This window comes from Bufo bufo, chromosome 10 (assembly GCF_905171765.1).
Source record: "Bufo bufo chromosome 10, aBufBuf1.1, whole genome shotgun sequence".
Classification (NCBI taxonomy): Eukaryota; Metazoa; Chordata; class Amphibia; order Anura; family Bufonidae; genus Bufo; species Bufo bufo.
The window spans coordinates 22650008-22669183 of record NC_053398.1 but is presented as its reverse complement, the minus strand read 5'-3'; the positions used below and the strand labels follow the sequence as shown (position 1 = coordinate 22669183).

Genomic DNA, 19176 nt, shown 5'->3' with positions numbered 1-19176 from the left:
GCGCCCAAAATAAATTTTACTGGTGGGCCCTAGGTATCCCAGTCCGACACTGGTCGCAGGTACTGAGGTCTGGGGTGTGATGATCTGCCTTTGGTGCTGAGGGTCTGATGTGCCTTGAGTACTGAGGTCTGGGGTATGATTAGTTTTGGGTACTGACGTTTTGGGTCTAATGTGTCCTGGGTGCTGAGGTTTGGTGTGTCTTGCACACTGAGGTCTGGGGTCTGATTAGTCGCAGGTACTGAGACCCGGTACTGAGGTCTGGGGTGTGATGATCTGCCTTTAGTGCTGAGGGTCTGATGTGCCTTGAGTACTGAGGTCTGGGGTATGATGATGTGTCTTTGGGTCGCAGGTACTGAGGCATGAATGCAGGGTTGCTGAAGCCTGGTGTTTAGGCGGGTGCTGATGCATCAAAGCCTAAAGGGCCTTTTACATGGGGTGGTATACCCGCTTGAAGATCACTCATGGGAATGTTTGTTTGTGATCTTTGCCCCAGTTTAACCTCTCCATTGACGATGATTCTCGTGTGTTAGAGTAGCTTCCCCCACTAAAAATGAAGTTATCGAGGATCAAGCGATTCACTGGCCGAGGGAGATCAAGCACGCACAGAGTTGGTGTAGGATGGAGTCCGGGGTTCCCTTTTCTCAGAGTTTATTTATACATAAAGACACAAACACTGACCCAATCAGAGCCTCATGTCAGGACCGAGTAGGTTATGTGGACAGGGGCGGCCTGGCCTTAGCCCCTGGCAACCTAAACAAGTTTTGGAGCCCACCGCTGCCCTCACACTCTCTGTATTGGAAAGTCCTTAAGAAGTTTTGAAAAGTTGTTTAAAGACAAGATGGAATCAGTTCCAATAATACGTGTTTTCCATTGGTCATAAACAATCGCATGAACGATTATTCATACCTAAATAATGACAACACATAACAGTAAACAAGTGATGATCGACCTGCAATGTCAGCGCTCATGAAGGGCATTATGGAGGAGCTGTGTCTTATATTAAGAGGGGCGGGCAATGCCCACTATTTTACTCTGGCGCAATTTCCCAAAAGTAGGCAAATCTACTATAGATGAAACAAACCAGTCTCTAAACAGTGGTGGGTGCCATAAGTATTGTACATGCCGCCGCCATGACCACTAGGTAAGCTTATGTATAGCTGGTCCACTGACTGACGCACCACAGATCAGAGCAAACCTTTATTTGTATATTTTTTTAAACAAATGTTACATTTCAATATTAATCAATTATTGTCTACTTTATTGGTAACAAAGTCCATTGACGAGCATGCATCTGCTCTTACTTTGGGATACATTCTCTACATTGATTCGGAATCCACACTTGTCCGTGGACGCGCCATACTTAATCAGTCAGCAGCTACATGAGGTCGCTTCACTGCCGGTATGGACCGGACTTGGCATCCTCCCCTGCAGTCAAAATGGTGCCATCAATGGTCACAGCTTCATCTTCATCCTTCTCTGCTGCTGGGCAGATGGCGGACAGGGACCTTCATCTTTGATCTGGACCTCATTTGTCCTCTCCCTGAAATACACAGTAAGATTCTGGAAACCTCCATAACTGGTAATGCAAGTCCTAGGCAAAGGACAGCAGAACATAAGGCTGGGGATTCAGGGGCAGCACAAGAACAAAACGGGCTAAGTGGGACTTGTTCTGTGCCACAAGGGACTGTGGGCACTGAATGGGCATTGGCTGCACTATTTGAGGAAAGTACGGTTTATTATTTGCACTGTTAATCTATCTGTGAACTGTGTAGTACTAGTTGGGCATAGCCGGTACTGTCTGACACTATGTAGGCGCAGTATGTCCCAATGTGGGACCCATTTGGCTTTATATGGGCATGGTATCACTTTGTGTGGGTACCATTTGCCATGAAGTGGGGACCATTTCACTCCCTACAGGTGATGGGCACTGTTACTAGTCACTGGTATTATTAAGGCCCTGTTTGGCTGTATATGCATAGTAGGACACTCCGTAGGTATGGTTTACCAACAGTCCCAAATTTGCAGGGACTGTCCCTAATTTTCAGAGCCTGTTTCAGCAAATTAGGCAGGAAATGGGTGAGATTTATGTAAGCCCCACTCAGGGGCGTAGCTATAGGGTGTGCAGAGGTAGCAGTCGCTACCGGGCCCAGGAGGCTGTGGGGGGCCCAAAGACCCTTGTGCTGTATAAGAAGACACTGGTATAATAGAAGGTGGGCTGGGGCCCAGAATCTTCAAGTTACACCTCTGGCTGGAGGGAAGGGGTTTGGCCAAGAATTTGGCGGGGGAGGGGAAATTTCAGTTTTTGCCTCAGGCCGCAGGAAGGCTATGTGCTCCCCTGCCCCTGGCCACAAAGCACGGGGGAAAGGGGGGCCCAAGCTGAACCCTTGCACCAGGGCCCATGAGCCTTTAGCTACGCCCCTGGCCCCACCCATAAGTAGGTGGGTTCTTCTTTGGGGAGGGGCTTACATGCCCCAAATTTACCAAGGTGTGCACTACTATCTGGGCACCATATAGCACTATGGCAGCATACAGCTACATATATAATATGGGTATTACTAGGGCAGTGACATGCGCCACACATTGAGGACCCTCTTTCCTCTAAGAAACCTGGGAAGCTTAAAGCCACATTACCCCTATTATGTAAGACACTTATCTCCTCCATGGCCCTCTAGTCCACTCAGGAACTTACAAGCAGCAAATGAGCAATTACTCAAATGTAGCCTACTGGGAAGTCAGGAGATCCCCAAATTCCCAGGTTTTTGCCTAATCATCAACTTTTGTGATATCATCTCAGGGCAATAGAAGGTAGTGTCAAAGGTACCCCTTCTCACCAGCAGGTGGCAGCACAGCCATATGCAGTCCATAAGTTTTGCTTCCTATTATGTACAGCAATATTATAACTCACCGATTCTCCTGGCAGAGCTGACATTCATTTCCATAGGTATATCCATCCGTGCCGCAGATCGGCTTACTCCCGTATGGACATATACCCTCACCATACCTGGAACACAAAGGCTGCACAGCGGTTTTCACAGGGAACTATATGCAGAATTATGTATACTGCTTTTATATAGGAGACGTAGCACAAAGTGACCATGTTCATACAGCCACCAGGTACTATCTCGGGCATGGTTTTAGGACATCCCCTATACGTCACTGTCTAGTGCATTCTGATAAGTGCAAATCAATAAATGGTATTGCAGGAGGTGACATTTATGGCTTGTGTTTTACTGCTCCAATGACTGTAAACTAAAATGTAAAAAATTAAAGACTATAAAGTAAAAATAAAATAAAATTGCAAATAGGGATAAAAATCTACTGCTGTACTGTGCGTACAGCACTTGTGCAGACTTATGTGTCTCCGTGGTTACAGACTACAAAGTAACCCTGTGTAGTTGTAGTCTGATCTTGCAGTCATCCCGTTATCTGCCCTCTATTTTTTTTGCTAACTTAGGGCCAGTTCACGCAGTTTTTTGGCGCTGATTTTGGAACGTTTACGCCTCAAAATCAGCTAAAAAAAAATGCCTTCAAACAGCAGGAAAAATGAAGCGTGCGGCAGAATCCGCGCAGAATTTCAGCTTAAAAAAAACAGCTCTGTACGTGCCCATGCTTTTTTTTTTATTGGTGCAGATCTGCGCCAAAAACCAAAAGCTGAAAATGCAGTTTTGTACTGAGGTAAGCACCCGGGGGCACATTTTTTAAGACTGGCGTTTTAGACGCCAAATAGAAGGGAGCATGACTGCAGAATCAGACTACGCAGGGTTTGTTTGTAGTCTGTTGCCTTGGAGACGCATCGGTCTGTATAAGTGCTGCATGTACAAAAAAGCTGGAAGTTTTAATCAGGAGATTTTTTACATTTTAGACACATTAGGATCTAATTGTAGAACAGCAGGAACCCCAGAGGCATTTCTCTTACCTCTCTTGTCTTCTTCACATTTGGTGCTGCCAAGACTATGCCTGTGAGAAGGAGGTAACTGCAGTTAGTATTGCCTGGTGTGTGGTGCATTCCCATTTAAAGTGTAACTCTATGCAACATGTGGTATCCTCGTGACATTATATATATATATATATATATATATATACACAGGAGGAGACAAGGTTACAAGCGACCACCCCAAAAAAGTCTGACCTAAGTTACAGCGCTGTAATCATGTACTTAGGAATTATTAATAACCTCACCAGAAACTTTGCAGTTTGTTTCAACTCTTCATCTATTCAAGATCTCTGCTTGTTGTCAGTGAAAGGAAATATTCTCATTTCCATCCAGTAGCTGAAAACCTGCCCTGATTGTGTCCAAATGACACAAGGACACAGCTTCCTATCAGACCCAGCTCTAAGAGGACCTCTAATGTTACCTTCTTAAAGCAGTTGGGGAGTGTAGACAACCCAGGGCATCTGTCAGCAGTTTTGTACCTATGACACTGGCTGACCTGTTACATGTGCACTTAGCAGCTGAAGGCGTCTGTGTTGGTCCCATGTTCATATGTGTTCGGATTGCTGAGAAACATGATATTTTAAATATATGCAAATAAGCCTCTAGGAGCAACGGGGGTGTTACCATTGCACCTAGAGGCTCTGCTCTCTCTGCAACTGCCCCAGGATCACCACCAAGGGAACCTCCAAGCCATGTGTTCTGGAAATCCTACGGTTAAAAATTCCACACCTGTGGCATGGCGTGGCACTAAAGTAGCCACAATGCAATGGCGGTGTGCCAAATTCTGCACAGTTACAAGGGGATACAGCAAAATCATGCAAATTTTGCAAAAAAATCTAAGCAACAGCCACAGTTTTCAGCCGCTTCGCACCCACATCTCTGGTGCTCCGTGTGGTCTTGTTGAGCTTCTTAGGACATTGTTTTAACTCTTTCCTTTACAGAATGCACAACTTCAACACTGTTCACAACCCTCCTTCCATTACCGAAATCTGGGAGGAGAACACAGAGAGGCTCTTGGGTCGGGTGGACCACAAATCAATGGACACCCCCTAATTTTAATCAGTGCCTTGTAATATTTTTTATGTTTCATACAAAGCAGTCCCCCTGTAAGTCCCACCAAATCAGTGATGCCCATAACATGAGAAGCTAGCCTCCAAACCTGCCAGAGGGCTCAGACGACCAATAGACAGGTGAAACTCGAAAAATTAGAATATCGTGCAAAAGTCCATTTATTTCAGCAATGCAAATTAAAAGGAATTGCATTAATGCAGCTTAAAATTTGAATTTTGTGAAAAGGTTCAATATTCTAGGCTCAAAGTGTCACACTCTAGTCAGATAATTAATCCATACCCTCTGAGCATAGGGGACCTGAGATTGTGACTTTGGGGTTTCATAAATTGTAAGCCATAATCCTCCAAATTCTAACAAATAAAGGCTTGAAATATCTCGCTTTGCCTGTAATGAGTCTCATGTGTTAGTTTCACCTTTTAAGTTGCATTACTGAAATAAATGAACTTTGCACCATATTCTAATTTTTCGAATTTCACCTGTACATGGTGGCCTCTTGAAACTCCGCCAAAGGTTGATATTGAGCACATTGAATTCAATTGTCCAGTCTTTTTTCTTAGTGAGGAGATGAGCTGCTGCCAGAGGTGTCTTGCGGCAGCTTTATCCCCTCTCCCCTTTCCTACTCATACATGCTCAGCCAAGCCAAGCATGCATGTGTATGAGAGGACTGGGAGAGCTAGCAGTCAGCCAACAGATATCTCAGGAGTATGGCCAGCGTTACACCTTCCAGCTATCAGCAAGCATAACCTGAAGCTCCTGGACCCCAGTGCAATATCTGTAGCAGCCCCACCACCACCACCACCTACCTTACGTCAGGCACAACTGCCACCTCTGCCTCCCTTAGTTATTAATACTAGGCAGGTAACTATAGTAATTCTATAGAATGATTAGAAAATGCAGGTGACATAAACACAAGGACAAATGTCCGCCCGCACTGAATGATGGGCAGCGTCTACAGCCCCTCCAAGAAGCCCCCGGATCCGGTAATGCGGACCTTCACTTCTGGGTCTGCAATTCCGATCCCGAAAAAAAAGAAATAGAACATGTCCTATTCTTGTCCGCAATTGCGGACAAGAATAGGCATTTTCTATTAAGTGCCGGCGATGTGCGGTCCGCAAAATGCGGAACGCACATTGCTGGTGTCCGTGTTTTGCGGATCCGTGGATCCGCAAAACACACGCGGATGTGTGAATGGACACTGAGGGCTTGTTCACACGAACGTTTTTTGCGTTCCGTATACGGGCCGTTTTTTGCGTTCCATATACAGAATCATTCACTTCTATGGGTCCGCAAAAAAAACGGAATGTACTCCGTGAGCATTCCGTTTCCGTATGTCCGCATTTCCGTTCCGCTACATTTTGAGTCTTGCCCTATTATTGTCCGCAAATCACATTCCGTGGCTCCATTCAAGTCAATAGGTCCGCAAAAAAAACTGAACACATACGGCAATGCATCCGTATGTCTTCCGTATCCGTTCCGTTTTTGCAGAACCATCTATTGAAAAGGTTATTACCAGCCCAATTTTTTCTATGTAATTACTGTATACTGTACATGGCATACGGAAAAACGGAACAGAAACAGAAACACAACGGAAACAAAAAATTGAACAATGGTTCCGTGAAAAACAGACCGCAAAACACTGAAAACGTCATGCGTTCGTGTGAACAAGCCCTTATGGTGATGTTTTCCATCTCTTTTTTATATATTGATTATATGTATTTAATAAAGATTATTACCATTTTTACAGCCATTTGAGACTCTGTATATAAGAACCATAATTAGTTCTAGAATGTACGGCGGCGGGTATACGGCAGCTCTTACCTACGACCAGGCTGATGACCGCAGCTTTCAGCATGATGGCGCACATTGTCCTTCAGCACTTCAGTCGTCCAGCGCTCGTTCCCTGTATATGTACAGCTCTCGTCTCTTATCTATTGCAGAAGTGTATGCAGACCTCATTTATTACTGCCGTCACATCAACCCAGTGCCGTAAATGTTACCGTATGATTTCTGGCGCTCATAACATACGCAATTCCATGCTGTTATTGCAGCGCAGGTGCAGGGGCGCAGCTCAAGGGGGCCCAAAGACCCTTGTGGTGCATAAGAAGACACCGGTATTATAGAAGGTCCATGCAAGTTAAGTTACACCTCTGACTGGAGGGAAGGGGTTAAGGGGTCGGGTCAAGAATTTGGTTTAAATTTCTGCCTCAGGCAGCACGAAGGCTATGTGCTCCCCTGCCCCTGTAGCACTGAGGGGATGGGTCCCCAAGCTGAACTCTTGCACCAGGGCCCATGAGCCTCTACCTACGTCCCTGCGCAGAATAGGGGACAAGTATTTGATCAGTGGGCTGTCGGACCGCGGGGTCCCCGCAAGTACAGGTATATATCTCCCTTAATAAAATTGTATGAAACCTAGAATGTGTCGGCAGATCAGAACCATTTGGCCCATCTAGTCTGCCCAATATACTGAATACTATGGATAGCCCCTGGCCCTATCTTATATGAAGGATAGCCTTATGCCTATCCCATGCATGCTTAAACCCCTTCACTGTATTTGCAGCTACCACTTCTGCAGGAAGGCTATTCCATGCATCCACTACTCTCTCAGTAAAGTAATACTTCCTGATATTACTTTTAAACCTTTGCCCCTCGAATGAAAGGTCCCCTTTAAGATCATACACTGAGGGTGATAATCCAGGAAGGGGGTAAGCGGAGGATAAGTCACCCCTCATGTTGGGTCTATGAGCGCTGGGTTTCTTTCCTTTTCACATTTGCATATTGATATGCACCCGAACCAAGCATTTTCTGGAATTGGGCCTCCACAGTTTGGACGTTCCCTTAAAAAAGATAAATCTTAGGCCTCATGCACACGACCGTTTTTTTTTTAAGGTCCGCAAAAACGGGGTCCGTAGGTCCGTGATCCGGGACCGTTTTTTCGTCCGTGGGTCTTCTTTGATTTTTGGAGGATCCACGGACATGAAAAATGAAAAAAAAATCTAAGTCAAGTTTGCCATTGAAATGATAGGAAAAAAACGACACGGATCACGGACCCGGATGACAATCTTGTGTGCATCCGTGATTTTTCACGGACCCATTGACTTGAATGGGTCCGCGAACCGTTGACCGTGAAAAAAATAGGACAGGTCATATTTTTTTCACGGCCAGGAAACACGGCTCACGGATGCGGCTGCCAAACGGTGCATTTTCCGATTTTTCCACGGACCCATTGAAAGTCAATGGGTCCGCGAAAAAAAACGGAAAACGGAACCGCGGATGCACACAACGGTCGTGTGCATGAGGCCTTATTGAATTGTTTGACGGCTTACCTGGCCCCTAGGTGTGATGGCCGATGTCCGGTGACATAGGACATCCTCCTTACACCAGGTGATTCCGCTATTTCATTTGTTTGACTTCTAACCATATGGGAGCGCTGTGTCGAAAGATTTTTAACCCTTAATCCATCTTTTTTGAGGTTGCGCTTTCTATATCATTCATCTTAATGAAAGGCACAGATAAGGTGTTCTGTGTTCCCTTGAAAAATGATGTTTCGCTTCCCCATTCCTGACAGTTTCCTTTTTATAATCTATCCTTGTGTACTCGCACAGGCAAAGACAGGACATACATTTAACCCCTTCAGGACCCTGCCATTTTTCACCTTCAGGACCAGGCCATTTTTTTCAAATCTGACATGTGTCACTTTATGGGGTGATAACTTTAAAACGCTTTTACTCATCCAGGGTATTCTGATCTGGTTTTCTCATCATATATTGTACTTTATGACAGTGAGTAAAAAAAATCACTTTTTATTTATTATTTATTATGTGCAAATTTCCAAATTTCAATTTCTCTACTTGTATAATAGATAGTTATTACTTTACATTCCCCATATGTCTACTACATGTTTAGATAATTTTGGGAATGCCATTTTATTTTTTGGGGACGTTAAAATGCTTAGAAGTTTAGAAGCAAATCTTGAAATTTTTCTGAAAATTTCCAAAACCCCTCAGTACCCAGCACTAGTGTCTCTAAACCCCATGGGTCAGCTGTTAACCACACAGAGACGACTTCAGGAGATGGCGACCTGGTGACTCCCCTGCAGCAAAGTCCTGATCACTGTATCACTGTTAGGCTCCATTCACACGTCCGCAAATGGGTCCGCATTCATTCTCTATGGGGACGGAATGGATGCGGCCCCGATCTTCAGATCCGCAGCTCCACAAAAGATAGAACATGTCCTATTCTTGTCCGCAGCTGCGGACAAGAATAGGCATTTCCATAGGGGTGCAGGGCGGGTGTGTTGCGGATCCGCAATTTGCGGGTCCGCAACACACCACGGACATGTGAATGGAGCCTTAGGGTCCATTCACACATCCGCAAAAAATGGGTCCGCATCCGTTCCGCAATTTTGTGGTACGGGTGCAGACCCATTCATTTTCAATGGGGCCGGAATGTGCTGTCCGCATCCGCATTTGCGGATCCGCACTTCCTCATCCGTGATTCCGTTTCCGCAAAAAAATAGAACATGTCCTATTCTTGTCCGCAATTGCGGACAAGATTAGGCATTTTCTATTATAGTGCCGGCGATCTGCATTCCGCAAATTGCGGAATGCACATTGTCAGTGTCCGTGTTTTGTGGATCCGCAAAACACTTACGGACGTATGAATGGACCCTTAAGGGGTGAATAACAACAGACTGCCAGGGAAACACCCTTAGGCCTATTGCACACGACCGTATGGCTTTTTCAGTGTTTTGCGGTCCGTTTTTCACAGATCCGTTGTTCCGTTTTTTTGTTTCTGTTGTGTTTCCGTTTCTGTTCCGTTTTTTCGTTCCGTTTTTCCGTATGGCATATACAGTATACAGTAATTACATAGATAAATTTGGGCTGGGCATAACATTTTCAATAGATGGTTCAGCAAAAAACGTAACGGAAACGGAAGACATACGGATGCATTTCCCTATGTGTTCCGTTTTTTTTGCGGACCCATTGATTTGAATAGAGCCACTGAACGTGATTTGCGGGCAATAATAGGACATGTTCTATGTTAAAACGGAAAAGAAAAACGGAAATACGGAAACGGAATGCATACGGAGTACATTCCGTTTTTTTGCGGAACCATTGAAATGAATGGTACCGTATACGGAACGCAAAAAACGGCCAGTAAACGGGGGAAAAAAACGGCCGTGTGCAGGAGGCCTTAGGATCAGCCCAGAGCCGAATCTGATAATACAGTTGATCCACACCCACTGCTGTAGACAGGTGCTTTGGGGCACTTGCCCCTCTTCAGTATGGAGTAGGGTTTTGGCTGGTTCAGTGCAATGCCTAAACCTTGATAATTAAATGGCTTGTAGGATTAAATGCATCCTTTTTCAAATGCACTCTTAGGATATTGTGGATTAGCACAGGGGTCACCCATTTTGGACCCCATCTGTTAGATAGAGTTGGAAGAGGCTACTTAGAAATGTTGTTGATCTAGAGAAAGAGCCAAGTTCACGTTATGGAAGCCCTGTAATACTACAAAGCATACTCTTTACCGGTAAGTCATATTTGGACTGAGAAATGTTTTTTGGACTTTTTTTATGCTTCCTTTATTTTATGATGGATCCTCTTCTTGTGGGGGCCCAAATGGTCTAGATAGGTTCAACAAAAGATGGTCACCCTTGTCATCTTCTATAGGAGTTATTTAAGTGCCTGAGGAACTCCTTCAGACTTTAGGTGGTGACATCTGCAACAGATCTAGTGCCCTGAGGTGATGTGTTATGGCATCAATGCAGTTGGCCAAGGCAGCGTCCACCACTGGTCGAGCCCTTGTAGCTGTGTAAAATAATATATCTTTTGGTTACCAAGTTATTGGAAAAGTCACAAATCTCAAGTTCAACATGGAATCACAAAATACTGACCCCTATGCCTTCTTCTACAACGTCTACAGAGTCTGTGTGACCTCTTCTTCCGCTTGTGTCTTCTTCGCTTGTGATGTTTTTGATAAGACCTGGTTTCCCTCGACATGATGTTTTCTGTCAGAGCACTGAGGTCAGCAGATATCTCTAGACCAAGTCTATGTCATAGACCAAGACCATTGTGACTTCATTCGTCATTGTCTGGCAATCAAGACCACACTAAGGTGTTATCTGCTGACCTTATGTGGTCATATGAAATGGTCTGAGTGAGGAGATCTCATGGCCTGGTTATATCTGTATGGAGAGGGGCATTGATTGTTTCAACAATCTTTCATTTTAGATTAATGGTAGTTTACATATTTCAGGCTTAATTTAAAAAATGTTTCTCTGGACCACGGACCCATTGATGTCAACAGGTCCGCAAAAAAATGCACACTGACAGCATCCATATTTTGTGGATCCGTGGTTTGCCTCGTGGTGATATTCTAATATTTTTCTCTGGTCAAATCAGAAAAATCCTGATAAAAAAATACATACATGGAACAAGCCATAACAACCAATATCCATGGCAACAATCAAATTCCTGTTTTCTGACTGCCATAGGCAAAGGGTTGTTAATGATCAGCAATGCCATGCCAATTTGTTTCTTCTAGGCCTACAGACTATGGTGGAAATTTATCAAACCTTGTGTAAAGGAAAACTGGCAATAGCAACTAATCAGTTTCCATTTTTCATTTTACAAAGGAGCTCTGAAAAATGAAAGGTGGAATCTGATTGGTTGCTATGTGCCTTATTTATGAAAACTGGTGCCAACAAAAGTCATACAATGTGATTTTCTGGATTTTTTTTAGATTCTGTCTCTCACAGTTAAAGTGTACCTACGATAAAAATGACAGACTTTAGTAATTCTTTGTAGGTAGGAAAACTTGCAAAATCGCCAGTGTGTCAAATACTTATTTTCCCCACTGTATCTCTGATTTAGTCCGCATCGCTTACCTATCCACTTTCCTCCAACCACTACATATTCATTTCTGTGAGACACCTATTTGGCCAAAGTTACCCTTTCCACCCCTTAAGATGTCCGTACAGGGGTGCACTTTCCAAAATGGGATCACTTCCTGAGGTTTTTAATTTCTGGGGACTTCATGAATTTTTTAATTGTGACATGGAACCTAAAATCCATATCTGCCATTTTCAGACCTGCAAAATCCATGTTTTGCATTTTGCCTACTGTGCGCCCATACAGCAGGCTACGAGCACATATGGGGTGTTTCCATAATGGGGAGAAAATGGGTAACACATACCGGGGGGCCTTTTCTCCTGTTACCCCTTGTGAAAGTGAAAAATTGGGGTCTGGTAGTCATTTTTAAATCCTTTGACAAGTGTTTCTGCCTTCTGTGAAACACCTGTTTAGTCAAAGGTGCCCTTTCCACCCGTTAAAATGTCCATACAGGGGTGCACTTTCCGAAATGGAGTCACTTCTCTGGGTTTCCAATTTCTGAGGATCTCAGGGAATTTTTTTTACATGCGGCATGGCACCTAAAATCCAATTCAGGCTTGCCTGCTAAATCCATATTTTACAGTTTGTCTTCAAAGTCCTGCTATGCGCCCACACTGGAGGATTTGAGTGCCTATGGGCTGTTGCAGTTTTCAGGGGAAAATAGGTAACAAAATGTGGGGTGCATTTTGTCCCGTTACCCCTTGTAAAAAAGTGAAAAATGTTCTCCTAAATCAACTTTTTCTCTTTTTCAAAGCCAATTTTATGAATCACTTTTGGGGCAAAATGCTCACTACACACTTGAAAGATTCCTTGAGGGGTGTAGCTTCTAAAATGGGGTCACTTTTTGGGAGTTTACACTGTAGGGGTACCTCAGGGTGACATAGCTCCCAAAAACCATTCCAGCAAAATTTGTCCTCTAAAATTCATATGTTGCTCCTTCCTTTCTGCGCCCTGTTGTGTGCCCATACAGCAGTTTACGACCACATATGGGGTGTTTCTGTAAACTACAGAATCAGGGTAATAAATAGGGATGAGCAAATCGACTTCGGGTGATACATCCAAGTCGATTCACATAATACTTTGTTTGAATACTGTACGGAGCGAGCGCTCCGTATAGTATTAGAATGTATTGGCTTTACAGTACAAAATTGATTTATGAATTTATTATGCGAAGTCTCGCGAGACTTCGCGAAGTACTAACTTCGGCTAATAGGAGCCAATACATTCTCGCTCCGTACAGTATTAAAATGAAGTATTATGCGAATCGACTTTGGATGTTTCATCCAAAGTTGATTCGCTCATCCCTAGTAATAAACATTGATTTTTCTTTGGCTGTTAACCTTTACAGGAAAAACTTGATTGAAATGGGAAAAAATTGATTATACTGAAAAATCTGCCAAATTTTTTTTCATTTTCCATTAATTCTTGTGGAACACCTAATAGTTAAACAAAGTTTGTAAAATCAGTTTTGAATAACTTGAGGGGTGTAGTTTCTAAAATGCAGTCATTTATGGGTGACTTCATAACTGAACTGGTCCTCAACCACTTACCGATCGCCCATTGACTATAAACGTCTTGGGCGGTCGGGTTTATCTCTGATTGGACGTTTCTATCCGTCTTTTCAGAGATGGCAGCTGCAGGCTAATCGTGCAGCTGCCGAGCGGGTGGGCCGCTGACAGTGACAGCAGGGCACCCCAGAGAGAAGGCAGGGACCATTCCTGGTTGTCCCTGCCTTCTAGATCGCTGTGTATACAGATCATGAGGCAATGTGCCGCTTCCTGTCCCGGCCTGTTGGTCATGTGACTGCCAGGGCGGGAGGGGGGGTGCAGGAGCTGTCATGTCTTCCATAGATCTCGATCAGCCCTGCACTGAGGCTGTACAGCGCTGTATTATGCTGTACAGCCTCTCTGGAGGGTGTTATTTCCCCTGCAACAGGTTACATTTACAGGAGAAATCAATAGTGAAAAAAAAAAAAATGTGAAGTTAAATGTCCCCCAGAGGTCTTGTATGACCTTATGGGGGACACAAAGTGTAAAATAAAATATATAAAAAAAAAAAAATTGGGTTTTATAAAAAAAATAGTTTCACATGTAAAAAAAAAAATTCAATTAAAAAAATGTTAAAAATAGATTTTTTTTTTTTATAAAATAGACATATTTCGTATTACCGTGCCAGTTACGACCGGCTCTATAAAAATATCACATCATCTACCCCATCACATGAATTCCATAAAAAAAAAACACTTTACATTAAAAAAAGATTTTTTTAGTTACCTCACCTCCCAAAAAAACATGTTAATCGATCAAAAAGTCGTATGTACCCCAAAATAGTAGCAATTAAAACACCCTTATTCCGCAAAAAATGAGCCCCCACACAATACCATAGCAAGAAAAATGTAAAAAATATGGCTCTAAGAAAATTGCTACACAAAAACATGATTTTTTTTTTCTAAAAATGCTCTTATTGTGTAAAACATAAAAAAATTAATAAAAAATATACATATTTGGTATTGCCACGTCCGTAACAACTGGCTCTATAAAAATATCACATGATCTACTCTATTAAGTGAACGGCGTAAAAATAAAATTACTCTAAAACCTCACAAAAAACATAATATCAATCAAAAAGTTGTATGTTCCCCAAAATGGTAGCAATAAAAATGTCACCTCATCCCGCAAAAATAAAGCCCTCACACAAGACCACAGCCAGAAAAATTTTAAAAAAATATGGCTGTAAGAAAATGCCAACACAAAAATATGATTTTTTTTATTATTGTGTAAAACTCAAAAGAAAACAACTAGACATATTTAGTATCGTTGCGTCCGTAACAACCAGATCTATAAAAATATCACATGATCTACCCCATCAAGTGAATGGTGTAAAAAAAAAAAAAAATTTGAAAAATGACACCAAACTGCTTTTTTTGGGACTTCACCTCCCAAAAAATGAGATAAAAATCGGCCAGACAGCCAAATGTACCCCAAAATGGTGCCAATAAAAACGACAGCTTGTCCCACACAAAATAAGCCCTCACGCAGCTCAGTCAACGAAAAAATTATAAAGTTATTGCTCTTAAAAACCATGACAGAAAATTCCATATTAGAAAATCCAGATGCCGCTCCTTCCCTTCTGAGCCCTGGTGTATCCCGAAATAACAGTTTACGACCAGAATTGGGGTGTTACTATATTCAGGAGAAAATGGGTAGCAAATTCTCCTGTTATCTTTTGTGAAAAAGAAAGTTTGAGGTAAAGCACCTTTTTCTTGTAAAAAAAGACTGGAAGGACGGATCCGGCACTAATATATTCCTATGGAAAGAAATGCCGAATCCGGCATTCAGGCAAGTCTTCAGTATTTTTCGCCGGAGATAAAACCGTAGCATGCTGCGGTTTTCTCTTTTGCCTGATAAGTCAAAATGACTGAACTGAAGACATCCTGATGCATCCTGAACGGATTACTCTCCATTCAGAATGCATGGGGATATGCCTGATCGGTTCTTTTCCAGTATAGAGCCCCTGTGACGGAACTCAGTGCCGGAAAAGAAAAACGCTAATGCGAAAGTAGCCTTAAAAATTTGCTTCTAAAGTTCTAAGCCTTTTAACGTTCTGAAAAATAAATGACATTTACAAAATGATGCAAACATAAAGTAGACATATGGGGAATGTAAAGTGATAACAATTTTAAAAAAAATGTGAATCTTTTCAATTTTTTTAGTAAATTTTGGTTTATTTCATATTTACCACTGTCATAAAGCACAACGTGTCACAAGAAAACACTCTCAGAATGGCCGGGATAAGTAAAGGTGTTTCAAAGTTTTTACCACATAAAATGGCCAGAAGGTGAAAAATGACTGTGTCCTCAAGGGGTTAAAATGTGGTGATTTTATAATGATTTGTACATGGGTCATAACGCTGAGAAACAATTTATCTAACCGGTGGATTATCACAACTTCCTCTATCCATGTGAAGTATATATGGGACACATTAATAATCTTCAAGATTGCCCTGTTATCATATAGAGGAGATTTCCTGTATAACGCCAAGGTTGCACGTCGTTGCGGTATATAAAGTCAGCGCTGTGCGCCGTTTGCTACAGAAGGGCAGTAATGGACAGACTCCAAATCTTCGTTGTGTGTGCCGCCATCTTCACAGCGGTGTCTGGGTCTCACATGCAGGGTGGATCCATATCGTTCAAGGCGACTGAGAAAACACATTCTGGATGGGTGGTAGGACGTGTTCTTCATACAAGAGGCTGCATTGTTACTTAGCGAAATTCAATTCTAATTTTGCCAGCTTGACATAAAACCTTGACTAAATTGACTTGTCCTTAAAGGGATTGTGCAATGTTTTGTTTTCTTTTAATTTGCACCCCAACCTGGAATACCTGTGGAGACATCTCCTCCCCATCGCTCCGTTCCAGCTCTCTGCCTCTGGTCTTCCAGATAGTGACCAGAAGACCAGTGAAGAGAGCCAGGGAGCCAAAACGGAGCTGCGGGGAACAGGTGAGTCTAGATTTTACCAGTTATTTCAGGCTGGGATGCAAATTTAAAAAAACATCCTGGACAACCCTGTTTAAAGAGTTTTTTACTTAAAGGGATTCTCCGGGAATTAAGAAAATGAAAATACTTAAATATTACTTTATTATAAATATATTCTCAAATATCTTTTATTATTTATAATGGCTTGTTTTGTCTGGGGAGCAATCATCAGGGGAAACAAAATGGCCGCTGTCCACTGGCGGATCCAGGGGGGGGGGGGGGGGCAACGGGTCAATTGTGACACCCCCCCCTTCCCGAGAATATAGTGAGAGTCAGGATGGAGAGCTGATCGGGGGAGATGAGCGCCTCCACTGTGGAAGCGCTCATCTCCATAGTCATCTGTATCGCCGTCCTCAGGACAGCAATAAAGATGGAAGTGCTGTGACGGGGCAGGGGAGGGAGAGGCGTCCCTTCCTTGTTCCTCTAATAGGCTATGAGCCTTGTGCCCGCAGCCTATCAGAGGCCGGTGCGATGACGTACAACGCGGGACACAGGCCGGAAGAGGCCTGCATTGCATCGCTGCCATGGAGGTAAGTATTAAGTATGTGTTTTTTTATTTTTATACGGGAAAATACTTGTGGCACATGATTTGGGGGTGGGGCATGGAGAGGCACTTGTTACTGGCACATGATTGGGGGGCATGGAGAGGCACTTGTTACTGGCACATGATTGGGGGGCATCTATGGGGGCACCTCTTACTGGCACATTATTGGGTGGCATCTATGGGGGCACTTCTTACGGGCACAATATTGGGGGGAATCTATGGGGGCACTTCTTACTGGCACATTATTGGGTGGCATATATGGGGGCACTTCTTACGGGCACATTATTGGGGGGCACTATGGGGGCACTTCTGACTGGCACATTATTGGGGGGCATCTATGGGGGCACTTCTTATGGGCACATTATTAGGGGGCACTATGGGGGCACTTCTTACAGGCACATTATTTGGGGGCACTATGGGGGCTTCTACTGAGGCCACAAAGAAGGGGTATTTTATATGGGGGGCTCTGTGTGGTACTAGTATTATCAGGGGGTTTATCGGTTTCTACAGTATAGTATTGGGGAGCACAGTGGCACAGTATTGGGGGTAGTAGGATGATTTGTCCAGAAGATGGGAGGATGATGGAAAAGTAGCAAACTAAGATTTATTTTGTCAAACTGCAGAGACGAAAAATGGCTGAAAAATGATGGTCTGGTCTGAAGGTCTGAAAGGAGAAGACGAGGAAAGAGAACATCATCAAAGAGATGTCACTGGATGTAAGAGGTATGTGGGGCTGTATACCAAGTACAGCAAAATAGGGTGTGGGGGGAGCGGGGGACTTAGAGATTTGGGCCATATTCATCTTTTTCGACCCTAGCAACGCCCCTGACCTCCACCCATTCCACTACGCCCCGCCCACGGACGCAGTGACTGGCATCTCAACAGCAGCAGCAGAAAGTGACGTCATGTTCTAGGTTGTTGATAGACCGGCTACTTCCTGCCAAGCTAAACCTGTCTGCAAAGATCAGTCATGATTAGAAGGTCAAAACAGCATCAGTGATGGTCAGTTCGCAGTGTTCGCCAGCAAACACATGCGGGCTGCCATCTTTAGTAAGGTAGACTCACCCGTCCGGCGATGCACAGGTAAGCCCTTACCTGTGCCGGGAGCCGGTCTGAAATCAAATGCGGTCACCGGGAGCAGGCAGTTCCGAGAACAGCCCGATGGAGGCCCCCGGCGGCTGTTCTCGGAACTGCCTGCTCCCGGTGACTGCATTTTATTTCAGACCGGCTCCCGGCACAGGCACATGTAAGGGCTTACCTGTGCATCGCCAGACGGGTGAGTCTACCTTACTAAAGATGGCAGCCCGCATGTGTTCGTTGGCGAACACTGCGAACTGACCATCACTGAACAGCATATCTGTGTCATCGTGTGCTGAGAAGGATGATTAAAAGGAAAATATTACTGATAGCAGCCAAAGGCTGTGTATGATACTGCCGGCTGAACCACTGTATCTTAGCTTATCATGTGTAATACTTCCTGCTGAACCACATATCTAAGCTTACCATGTGTAAGGGCTCATGCACATGGCCATGCGTGTATTGTGGCTCGCAAAAACAGCGGGTCCGCAATATACGAGCACCAGACGTGTGCCCACTATATGAGGGATACAGAGGAAGTGCCCCTCCCAAGACCAGGCTCTGGATCCGCCACTGCCGCTGTCCCATTAGTTCACACAAAACCTGTCCTGATCACATGAGGACAAGTTACTTTACAACACTGAGGTAAAGAGCTGCCTCATCCTCATCCTCCTCTCTACTTGTCAGAGATTATGATCCTGAATACAGATGATAAGAACTTTAGCTGAATCTCTGGGGAATTTAGTTCATGAGGAGACATGAAGTACAGAGAGGATGGACAGGACAGGCTGTGGTAATGGAGACTGCATACAAGTGCTGCTGCTCATTAGCCTCACCTCACCCTCCTCTCATGTCTCCTCATCATCTCCATTCCCACATAGATTCACCTGTATTCAGGATCATGATTACTGACAGGCAGAGCAGAGAGGAGGATGAGGCAGCACTATGGCTCATTGTGGTGTCGTCCTCCTGTGTGATTAGGACAGGTTTTGTGTGTACTGATAGGACGGCGGCCATCTTATTTCTCCTAATGATTGCTTCCCAGACAAAACAAGCCATTCTAAGTAATGAAAGGTATTTGTGAATATATTTATTATAAAATAATTTTTAGGTATTTTAATT

The 19176-nt window shown here is 43.8% G+C and overlaps 1 long non-coding RNA gene across 1 annotated transcript; it reads right to left on the bottom strand.

Moving 5' to 3' along the window:
• Positions 1–1306: 1306 nt before the first annotated feature.
• LOC120980255 lies at positions 1307–3960 on the bottom strand. Its single transcript, XR_005774494.1, has 3 exons — positions 3917–3960; positions 2906–3015; positions 1307–1540 (listed from the first exon to the last, which is right to left on the bottom strand). It is a non-coding gene; the product is annotated as an uncharacterized LOC120980255 (long non-coding RNA).
• Between the last annotated feature and the right edge of the window lie 15216 nt (positions 3961–19176).